Source organism: Coregonus clupeaformis, chromosome 39 (genome assembly GCF_020615455.1).
Source record: "Coregonus clupeaformis isolate EN_2021a chromosome 39, ASM2061545v1, whole genome shotgun sequence".
NCBI lineage: Eukaryota > Metazoa > Chordata > Actinopteri > Salmoniformes > Salmonidae > Coregonus > Coregonus clupeaformis.
In genome coordinates, this window is record NC_059230.1 from 16,483,252 (window position 1) to 16,495,981 (window position 12,730).

Below are 12,730 nucleotides of genomic sequence, written 5' to 3' on the forward strand. Positions count from 1 at the left end.
AAGAGGCCATGGGGCAGGAGCCCACAGTATGTGCTGTTTCTGTAGCATGAGGCAGCTTGAAGTACAAGTACACTCCCTGAACAGAACGCTAGTTTATCGCTGAGACATAAAAGCAACTGTAAAAGGGGAAAAGTTCATGAACTGTTTTTTTTTATATACATAACACAGGTCTCAGGTCAGAATGTTGATCCCCTCTTCAATTAGCTGACAGGAATTGTGTAGCACATGTGGTTTTTAGGTTTGTCAATGTGGGTGGTCGGACCAAAACGTTTGGAAGGCATCCAGACTCCCCATTTTGTGGAGGGGATGGGGAAGTGAAGGAAGTATCATGCTCAAGCATTTTATCAAGGAAATAACCTATTTTTAAAATAGGATTTTCAGCTCTCTTGTTCTCTGTATTGCTCGCCAATCGAAATCCTCTCAGAGCTCGCAGCCAAGGTTAGTTGTCCTGGGCCCTGTCCAGGAGTGTGTAACATCACAGAACGTGCAGATAGAAATGTATTGTCTCAACCAGATATGATTTTCTGTCATGTAGAATATGGAATTATGTCCGCTCTATTCATTACATTTCTATCTGCAACACTGAACATACTCGTTCGTTTAGCTCCGTGTGGATGAGAGAAAAGTAGTGAAAGGAGGATGCCACTTCAGACTATTGAGATGCACCCGCTACAACCTGCACTGTAAGGACCTTCCTGTTGTCCTCTCTGTAATAGGGTTTGTGTCCCAAATTACACCCTATTAACGATGTAGTGCACTACCTTTGACCCGAGGCCTATGGTCCCTGGTCAAAAGTAGTGCACTATAATGGGAATAGGGTGCCATTTGCAATGCAAGCCAGGGAGTAGGGGGTATAGTGTTGGATGTGTGAATGCCATGGCCGCTAACAGACATGCTAAGCCAGCCAACTTAACACCACATTTTGAGCAGCCGTTAATGAATTGGAGCAGCTGGACAATGGTGGTGCCAAGGTATTTTGAGAATGTGATACACTTCTAATCGCATTAACACGCCGCCATCATACTCCTTACTCCGCTTTGTGTAAGAGCCAGAGGCTACTCCAGTTGTCCATTGACAGTTTCCACACTGTATTTGCAGCGGCGGAAAAGAGTCATCCCAACAGGAATCTTAAGGAGACATTACTTGTTCCAGAAGTAATTTACGAATGTCACTATACTTGCAAAAACTTGATTACTGGTTATTCGCTTTTCTCTTCTTTTTTTTTGACTTTGGGAAGTTACTTAATGACAAGAATAAGATTTAAAAGGCTTAAATAATCATATTTACAATATTTATTTTTCGCTGGAATGTCACATTAAAGACAATTCCACAAGCAATTGTGTCGGTCAGTCTGTGTGGAACTGGAAACAAAGGGCTTGGATAGACTTGGGCAGATATGTTTGTCAGTAATATCTGAGTGCGGTATACTCGATCATATCACACCATTTAAGAAGAGGATCTCGTTTGGTTGTGGTCTGAGCAATGCTGAGTGCTGCCAATTGCATCACTTCAAAGATATCCAGGAAGCTGCTTTTCAATGGCCTGGTTTAAGTATATGTGTACATGCGAAAGTATTCACCCCCCTTGGCATTTTTCCTATTTTGTTGCCTTACAACCTGGAATTAAAAGGGATTTTTGGTGGGTATGTATCATTTGAATTACACAACATGCCTACCACGTAGAAGATGCAAAATATTTTTTCTTGTGAAACAAACAAGAAATAAGACAAAAAAGCAGAACTTGAGCGTGCATAACTATTCAACTCCCCAAAGTCAATACTTTGTAGAGCCACCTTTTGCAGCAATTACAGCTGCAAGTCTCTTGGGGTATGTCTCTATAAGCTTGGCACGTCTAGCCACTGGGATTTTTGCCCATTCTTCAAGGCAAAACTGCTCCAGCTCCTTCAAGTTGGATGGGTTCCGCTGGTGTACAGCAATCTTTGTCATACCACAGATTCTCAATTGGATTGAGGTCTAGGCTTTGACTAGGCCATTCCAAGACATTTAAATGTTTCCTCTTAAACCACTTGAGTGTTGCTTTAGCAGTATGCTTAGGGTCATTGTCCTGCTGGAAGGTGAACCTCCATCCCAGTCTCAAATCTCTGGAAGACTGAAACAGGTTTCCCTCAAGAATTTCCCTGTATTTTGCGCCATCCATCATTCCTTCAATTCTGACCAGTTTCCCAGTCCCTGCCAATGAAAAACATCCCCACAGCATGATGATGCCACCACCATGCTTCACTGTGGGGATGGTGTTCTCGGGGTGATGAGAGGTGTTGGGTTTGCACCAGACATAGTTTTCCTTGTTGGACAAAAACCTCAATTTTAGTCTCATCTGACCAGAGTACCTTCTTCCATATGTTTGGGGAGTCTCCCACATGCCTTTTGGCAAACACCAAATGTGTTTGCTCATTTTTTTCTTTAAGCAATGTCTTTTTTTCTGGCCACTCTTCTGTAAAGCCCAGCTCTGTGGAGTGTACGGCTTAAAGTGGTCCTATGGACAGATATCTGCGCTTGACTTAAAGATTGCTGTACACTAGCGGAATCCATCCAACTTGAAGGAGCTGGAGCAGTTTTGCCTTGAAGAATGGGCAAAAAACCCAGTGACTAGATGTGCCATCTATTGAATGAATACTTAATTTGAAAAAAAGGGATCACTTCTTGAATTGCTGATGACCCCAAGAGACTTGCAGCTGTAATTGCTGCAAAAGGTGGCTCTACAAAGACTTTGGGGGGGGGGTGAATATTTATGCACGCTCAAGTTTTCAGTTTTTTTGTCTTATTTCTTGTTTGTTTCACAAAAAAAAATATTTTGCATCTTCAAAGTGGTAGGCATGTTGTGTAAATCAAATGATACAAACTCCCCAAAAATCCATAAAAATTCCAGGTTGTAAGGCAACAAAATATTTGCTCGCCGGCACCTCTGCAGTAGGCCGGGAGGAAGAGGAAGAAGAGGTGGAGGAACTGACTCGTCCACTAAAGGAGGAAGAGAAGAAAAACAGGAACTCTTGAAGAAATAACTCTGTGGCTATATGGGCAGCTCCTTCACAACAAACAGAGACTTGTTCACTCAAGCCTGACTCAAGCATTTGAGTCAGGCTGGAGGGAGTGCTGAGTGTGCCCATGTAATGCTTTGTAGGTTAGCAGTAAAACCTTCAAATTGAAGCTTTGCAGCTCCTTCAGGGTTATCTTTGGTCTCTTTGTTGCCTCTGATTAATGCCCTCCTTGCCTGGTCCGTGAGTTTTGGTGGGCGGCCCTCTCTTGGCAGGTTTGTTGTGGTGCCATATTCTTTCAATTTTTTAATAATGGATTTAATGGTGCTCTATGGGATGTTCAATGTTTCTGATATTTTTTCATAACCCAACCCTGATCTGTACTTCTCCACAACTTTGTCCCTGATCTGTTTGGAGAGCTCCTTGGTCTTCATGGTGCCGCTTGCTTGGTGGTGCCCTTGCTTAGTGGTGTTGCAGACTCTGGGGCCTTTCAGAACAGGTGTATGTGTGTATGTATATATATATATATATATATACTGAGATTATGTGACAGATCATGTGACACTTAGATTGCACACAGGTGGACTTTATTTAACTAATTATGTGACTTCTGAAGGTAATTGGTTGCACCAGATCTTATTTAGGGGCTTCATAGCAAAAGGGGTGAATACAAATGCACGCACCACATGTTATTTATTTAATTTCACTTCACCAATTTTTGACTGTTTTTTGTATGTCCATTACATGAAATCCAAATAAAAATATATTTAAATTACAGGTTGTAATGCAACAAAATAGGAAAAATGCCAAGGGGGATGAATACCTATGCAAGGCACAGTATATGCAAATACAGTTGAAGTCAGAAGTTTACATACACTTAGGTTGGAGTCATTAAAACTTGTTTTTCAACCACTCCACAAATTTCTTGTTAACAAACTATAGTTTTGGCAAGTCGGTTAGGACATCTACTTTGTGCATGACACAAGTAATCTTTCCAACAATTGTTTACTGACCGATTATTTCACTTATAATTCACTGTATCACAATTCCAGTGGGTCAGAAGTTTACATACACTAAGTTGACTGTGCCTTTAAACAGCTTGGAAAATTCCAGAAAATGATGTCATGGCTTTAGAAGCTTGGTTTTTAAAGTGCAAATCAATCCCAGAACAACATCAAAGGACCTTGTGAAGATGCTGGAGGAAACAGGTACAAAGGTATCTATATCCACAGTAAAACGAGTCATATATCGACATAACCTGAAAGGCTGCTTAGCAAGGACGAAGCCACTGCTCCAAAACCGCCATTAAAAAAGCCAGACTACGGTTTGCAACTGCACATGGGGACAAAGATCTTACTTTTTGGAGAAATGTCCTCTGGTCTGATGAAACAAAAATAGAACTGTTTGGCCATAATGACCATCGTTATGTTTGGAGGAAAAAGGGGGATGCTTGCAAGCCGAAAAACACCATCCCAACCGTGAAGCACGGGGTGGCAGCATCATGCTGTGGGGGTGCTTTGCTGCAGGAGGGACTGGTGCACTTCACAAAATAGATGGCATCATGAGGAAGGAAAATTATGTGGATGTATTGAAGCAACATCTCAAGACATCAGTCAGGAAGTTAAAGCTTGGTCGCAAATGGGTCTTCCAAATGGACAATGACCCCAAGCATACTTCCAAAGTTGTGGAAAAATGGCTTAAGGACAACAAAGTCAAGGTATTGGAGTGGCCATCACAAATCCCTGACCTCAATCCTATAGAACATTTGTGGGCAGAACTGAAAGCATGTGTGAGCAAGGAGGCCTACAAACCTGACTCAGTTACACCAGCTCTGTCAGGAGGAATGGGCCAAAATTCACCCAACTTATTGTGGGAAGCTTGTGGAAGGCTACCCAAAATGTTTGACCCAAGTTAAACAATTTAAAGGCAATGTTACCAAATATGAATTGAGTGTATGTAAACTTCTGACCAACTGGGAATGTGATGAAAGAAATAAAAACTGAAATAAATAATATCTACTATTATTCTGACATTTCACATTCTTAAAATAAAGTGGTGATCCTAACTGACCTAAAACAGGGAATTTTTACTAGGATTAAATGTCAGGAATTGTGAAAAACTGAGTTTAAATGTATTTGGCTAAGGTGTATGTAAACTTCTGACTTCAACTGTAGACCAATGCCATATATGGATCTGTGCCATTAACTTTGAACTGGACTGTTTACAGCTGTGGTCTTACTCTGCACAGGTACATACATACCTGTGTGGCATAACCAATCAGAGCTGCAGTAGGCCTATATGCAAATAGACCATTGCCATATATGGATCTGTGCCATTTACTTTGAACTGTGCACATTTTTGTTCATATCATTTGCTAGTTAGAGTTATTAGCCCATTTATAGATAATTTGTATTAAGCAATAGGGGAGTTATTGCTTCCTACAAGAGCACAAAATGTGCAATTCAGGTAAAGAGCTTTTTTTTGTCTTAAAGGGGCAATGTTGTATTTTGAGTCAGGCTTGAATAATCTAAGTAGCCAGAGGGTAGCATCATTTGTCTGATTCTCTGTAATAATTAATGGTATGGGAATAATAATGCATTTTATTTTGTAAAGTGGTTTCTTGCATCAAACAACACAACATTGTCAGTCACCTCCTTGTCTGAAGGACAAGTGGATAAACAGGTTAATGTCAAGCCCTGCATGTTTTTTTTTCAAAAGTCTCATGGAATGTAGGCCTACATTGGCTGCTACATTGGCTGCTACTTACTGTAGGCTGACTTATATTTCCATGTTAAAATGTTATGGGAGGCATTTTCTCCATTGTTTTTTATTGTAGGTCACTCTGGTAGGCCTACATTATGGTCAAATAATCACAGTAGTCTACTTGTCTACTGTTAAACCTGTAACTTAAAGCGGGTACAGCCTCAGTGTTCACAGTAAACACGCGTTAGAAGTTGCACAGAATTTTCACAACGTTCAAGTTTGTGCTCCTCAGACCTGAAATTGGCTCAGTGCCGAAAAAATTGCCTGAGGCCAATTGTCGTGCCATTCATCCGCTCCCATCACCTCATGTTTCAGCATGATAATGCACAGCCCCATGTCACAAGGATCTGTACACAATTCCTGGAAGCTGAAAATGTCCCAGTTCTTCCATGGCCTTCATACTCACCAGACACGTCACCCATTGAGCATGTTTGGGATGGTCTGGATCGACATGTACAACAGCATGTTCCAGTTCCCGCCAATATCCAGCAACTTCGCACAGCCATTGAACATTCCACAGGCCACAATCAACAGCCTGATCAACTCTATGCAAAGGAGATGTGTCGCGTTGCATGAGGCAAATGGTGGTCACACCAGATACTGACTGTTTTCTGATCCACGCCCCTACTTTTTTTTTAAAGATATCTGTGACCAACAATTGCATATCTGTGTTCCCAGTCATGTGTAATCCATAAATTAGGGCCTAATGAATTTATTTTTATTGAATAATTTCCTTATATGAACTGTTACTCTGTAAAATATTTGAAATTGTTGCATGTTGCGTTTTATATTTTTGATCACTATAAGTCCTATCATCAACTGATTTCAGCCAGTGTATGGCTGTGGATTGACTGCATTGTTTGAATGGAATGTTGGTATATTGGCAGTTAATTTGAAAAGTGTATGGAATTGTTCTTCTAGAACTGGCTGGCTAGCTAGCAAAAACATATATAGTGCAGATAAATTCTTCAAATTAGTGTAAAATAAGTATCTTATCATAGCACTGGCAAGCCAAAATGGCTGACCTTTAACACATCATAAGAAGGTTCATGTCTAGTATTCTAATTCCTAATTCAATGGCAGACACACCATTGCATCGTCCGCGGCAACGACACCATCCGGCGACTAGATTATAATCCTGAGAGAGGGAGTGAGACGAGGAGGATGAAGATAAGTATTTCTCATTTGTGTCTGATTTCACTGGGATTCTAAAGGAGCGAGAGAAGGGGAGGGAGGGGGGAGTCTGCTTTTGGGATCCTGAATTAATTTAAGCCATTTCACAATGTCCAGCCACAGAGGAGAGAGGATGGAGGGACGACGGAGGGGTGAGGAAGCGAGGGATGGGGGGCGGAGGGGGGTTGGAGCAGTTCAGTCGGGGCCAGCAACGGGGCATACTGTTGTAGCTTCCAAAGACCATTTCCTCCAATAAAAAAAGAGAGGAGGGGTGAGGGGGGGGAGACTTCCGAAATAATCTCCCACAGTAGACACACAGAGACATTGATTGTCATTCTGGCATGAGGCCAAGGCTGGAGAGAAAGGCTCCCTCCCTCCCACTGCCCCACTGGAAGGCAGTCAAAAAGCACCTAAAGGAAGTCATTAAAGCTGAAGGTTGATGAAAAGTCTCACCCCCCCTCCCTCTGTCGTCCTTCCCTCCGTCTCAGCCCCCAGCCTTCCCTCCCTCTGTCGTCCTTCCCTCCGTCTCAGCCCCCAGCCTTCCCTCCCTCTGTCGTCCTTCCCTCCGTCTCAGCCCCCAGCCTTCCCTCCCTCTGTCGTCCTTCCCTCCATCTCAGCCCCTAGCCTTCCCTCCCTCTGTCATCCTTCCCTCCGTCTCAGCCCCCAGCCTTCCCTCCCTCTGTCGTCCTTCCCTCCGTCTCAGCCCCCAGCCTTCCCTCCCTCTGTCGTCCTTCCCTCCGTCTCAGCCCCCAGCCTTCCTTTCCTCTGTCGTCCTTCCCTCCGTCTCAGCCCCCAGCCTTCCCTCCCTCTCTCTCCCCAAAGGCATGCTCCAGACTGTTTGCGACAAAGGCCCCCCTAAATGCTGACTTCCCAAAGAAGATTGTTCCTTTGCATCCACATGTTTACACTGACTCCAGAGTTATGTTCGGCAGGACAAGAAATTACTAACCGTTTTTAGGATGACCACCTGTAGGTGTCCAATGAGAAGGCTCACTTGTGTTTTCTGTTTTACAAAGTGACTTACAATTGGTTACTTGAATTATGCATTGTGTGCTTTGGGCATGAAACCAATTTTTATCGAATGCATGACACATTTAAGAGTTGGACATGATCTGAAGCAACAACAAAAAATGGTTGAACTTAAGGAGTAAATAAGCCACGTCAAAGGTAATTCCAGTATACACTGTCTATTTTCAGGGAGGAAATTGATAGTGAATGGCGACCACCGAAGCATCCTCGCATTTGCCAAGAGACTTCATCCACCCAGACTAATCTGCCATTGTCATCAAATTTGCCCCCAGTGACAATAATTCAAAGGCATTTATCATATGCTTTAGCTTAGTTGTGTCCCGTCTCTTTTTCTCTGTGTGGCCAATCTTGTTGACCTTGCTGTCAGCTCTCCCGTAGAATTCTGGGTGGCAGCTCTGTCGCCCCGAAAGCGGCATACAAATTAGCTTTTCAAAAATCAGATCAAGTTATGTAAAGAACAAAAGCAAGCAGACATCAAAGAAGACGGGGAGAAGAGGGGATCGCGGCAGGGGGTAGGGGGGATCCCCCTAGGTCTCCATACAGACGGGGACCAGGCGAGGGCCGCATAAAGGGGTCCCAAACGGCTGGGTCCCCAGACACCCTGGGTTTGATTATTGTTTTTATTCCCCCGCTCTCCTCCCTCCTCCTCCTGGCACCTCCTACCTCCTTCTGGCACCTCCCACCTTCTTCCACCCCCAGACCTTGCTCCATCCCTTCAAATGAGTCCAGCTTTTTTGGAATGAGTCCCAATCCTAGACCTGGTCTTTGATTTCGGTGGGGCTTGGCACTGTCTCTCTCTCTCTCTCTCTTTCTAGGAGGACCAGTGAGCCGTGACCCCTGGCAGCCCACCCCAGTCTGTGTGAGCCCGCAGACACTCTCCCTCACAAACACACATGCACACACAATGCCCCACCACAAAACCCGACAGGAAAGGAGGGAGAAGGGGGGACACACATAAGGAAAAAAACTAGACAAATCTGTTGAACTCCAACTTTCAATGGAATCTTATCCTCTAAAAACAGATTACAGACCTGCTCTCTAAAACTGCTGTCTGTCTGTTCTGGTGAGTTGGACATAGTGTGTAGTCTGCTGGTGGTACCAGGGAGACTGAAACCAGAAGAACCTGACCTGCTCAGCATTCAAATGCTACCAGCCAGCCGCCTGCCACCAAACAGACCAAAGTGTTGAACATGAAAGAGGAAGAGAAAAACTAATCTTGAATTCAGTATGCCTGTTGACCATCTTTCCCAACTGTCTTGTCAAATGACACATAGCTTTTTACTAACCAGCAAGCATACCTCCCTCAAGATGTATTGTGGATTGGAGATTTTATAATATGGTATTTGTGCAGACAAAAATAATTTATGTGGAGAGTAGATTTATTCAGCTTATGTGGCATTATTTTGTCAGTTATAAAAGATTAACAATGAGCTTTAAAACCAGGATAAGTAGTCACAAAACTGTAATGGCATAAGGAAGTTTAAACATGAACGGCCTACATACAGTACATGTTAAAAAAAAACTACCGGTACTAATACTTAACCTATTCAGTTACTCCTGTTTAAAAATGGATAATATGTTGTAAACTCAGCAAAAAAAGAAACGTCCCTTTTTCAGGACCCTGTCTTTCAAAGATAATTCGTAAAAATCAAAATAACTTCACAGATCTTCATTGTAAAGGGTTTAAACACTGTTTCCCATGCTTGTTCAATGAACCATAAACAATTAATGAACATGCACCTGTGGAACAGTTGTTAAGACACTAACAGCTTACAGACGGTAGGCAATTAAGGTCACAGTTATGAAAACTTAGGACACTAAAGAGGCCTTTCTAATGACTCTGAAAAACAAAAGAAAGATGCCCAGGGTCCCTGCTCATCTGCGTGAACGTGCCTTAGGCATGCTGCAAGGAGGCATGAGGACTGCAGATGTGGCCAGGGCAATAAATTGCAATGTCCGTACTGTGAGACGCCTAAGACAGTAATACAGGGAGACAGGACGGACAGCTGATCGTCCTCGCAGTGGCAGACCACGTGTAACAACAACTGCACAGGATCGGTACATCCGAACATCACACCTGCGGGACAGGTACAGGATGGCAACAACAACTGCCTGAGTTACATCAGGAACGCACAATCCCTCCATCAGTGCTCAGACTGGCCGCAATAGGCTGAGAGAGGCTGGACTGAGGGCTTGTAGGCCTGTAGTAAGGCAGGTCCTCACCAGACATCACCGGCAACAACGTCGCCTATGGGCACAAACCCACCGTCGCTGGACCAGACAGGACTGGCAAAAAGTGCTCTCCACTGACGAGTCGCGGTTTTGTCTCACCAGGGGTGATGGTCGGATTCGCGTTTATCGTCGAAGGAATGAGCGTTACACCGAGGCCTGTACTCTGTAGCGGGATCGATTTGGAGGTGGAGGGTTCGTCATGGTCTGTCACGGTGTGTCAAAGCATCATCGGACTGAGCTTGTTGTCATTGCAGGTAATCTCAACGCTGTGCGTTACAGGGAAGACATCCTCCTCCCTCATATGGTACCCTTCCTGCAGGCTCATCCTGACATGACCCTCCAGCATGACACTGCCACCAGCCATACTGCTCGTTCTGTGCGTGATTTCCTGCAAGACAGGAATGTCAGTGTTCTGCCATGGCCAGCGAAGAGCCCGGATCTCAATCCCATTGAGCACGTCTGGGACCTGTTGGATCGGAGGGTGAGGGCTAGGGCCATTCTCCCCAGAAATGTCTGGGAACTTGCAGGTGCCTTGGTGGAAGAGTGGGGTATCATCTCACAGCAAGAACTGGCAAATCTGGTGCAGTCCATGAGGAGGAGATGCACTGCAGTACTTAATGCAGCTGGTGGCCACACCAGATACTGACTGTTACTTTTGATTTTGACCCCCCTTTGTTCAGGGATACATTATTCAATTTATGTTAGTCACATGTCTGTGGAACTTATTCAGTTTATGTCTCAGTTGTTGAAGCTTGTTATGTTCATACAAATATTTACACATGTTAAGTTTGCTGAAAATAAACGCAGTTGGCAGTGAGTTTCTTTTTCTGCTGAGTTTATATACTGTATAAATACATTCTATATAATATAGAGTATAATTGTATCTCAGTTCTGTAATACTGGATTCAAAGGTTCATAATAAGAGTTAAAAAGAAATCACTTTGTCTTCACAGCAACATTTCCCTCCATTGTCTGTAGTAAATTCCCATAATCTCGTGATGACATGCTGATATGCACATTCCATTAAAGCGTCATAAACCTTAAGTACTCTCTGTCCCTCTCTCTGAAGGCCCAAGATATGGGGGATAGTTTCCAGCAGGGTGTAGGGAAACATAATGGATGTGTCCCAAATGGCACCCTATTTCCTATTTGGTGCACCATTTTTTATCAGAGCCCAATCAACCCTGGTTGAAGGTAGTGCGCCATGTAGGGAATAGAGTGCCATCTGGGAGGCAACCCAACTCTACAGCTTATTTTCTGCAAACTAATTGAAAACAAATGAACGCAGAGACCCCTTTCTCTCTCATCTTAATTGACTTAATGGTTCAATGCTGCGGTGCTTTGTTGGCCCGGTTCTCGGTTTGGGAACTGTGTGGACTGGAATGGAACTGGAACCAGTTTTCATCATGGATACAAAATAAATAATCAATAGGCCAATCAGACGACAATTGAGGATATATACTTGAATGTTCTTAGAGCGGCCTAACGTTAATTTACCACAGTAAAACGCTTCTTACTCAGTGTAGGTATAGTATGGGACTTGGTCTTCAATGATTCAGTGAGATTGTGAACTAACCTTTTGATCTGGCCATTTTATTCCACAGCAAATATGTAAAGCCAATCAGCCTGTCCTCCCTATTTCTGCCTCCACCAGCCTCCACTGGCAAGACTAGACAATCAACACCTCATCCATCCCCTCACCAATCTCACCAGGCTGAATCATGGGGCCAACAGGCCATGCTGTCATGCCCACAGGTTGACAGACAGCTCTCCAACTCATACTCTTCTCATTCCTGCCTTGACAGAAGAAAATAAATGATCATATCACTAGTGATTCCCGCAGTTTCCAGGCTGTCTGGCTTGCCCTTAACGAAATGAGGGTGCCTGTCTGTGCTCATTGCTGTTAATGAATCAGTTGAAACTCTGGGACCTGGAGGATTGGAGGCAATCCTTCCTGAAGTGCAGGGTGCTGGAGGGCACACTGATGTGGCTGTGAGAGGAGCTGCCATGCCATCAATGGCCCAACAGGCAGGGTTGGGGAGGTTTTCTGTCATCTTTTTTTTTTTTTACTGTACCTGTAATCAGTTACATTACAAACTAAAATATTGTAATTAGATTACAGATACTTTTTTAAAAAATGGATGATTACTTCTAGGATTACTTTTAAATTCAGAAAGATATTTGCAAGGGAAAAAATACATTGACATTGTTTTCTCAATGACATTCAATTCAGCATCGGAAAAAGTTTTTGTTTGTTCCACCTGAGCGAGTCTGACCACAAGTCAGAGACCACTATGATGACACACCAAATGCGTTTGATGGATCCTTTTTGTCTTCATTTAATGCCTCTTAAGGGGAAAGTAATCCAAAAGTAATGGAATGTAATCCGATTATTACTGAGTTTGGGTAAACCAAAAGTTATGTTACTGATAAAAATGTTGGACAGGTAACTAGTAACTAACGATTACATTTAGAAAGTAACCTTACCAAACCTAGCATCAGGTGCAATGAGATGGACCTTACAAATGATCTCCTTGCTCA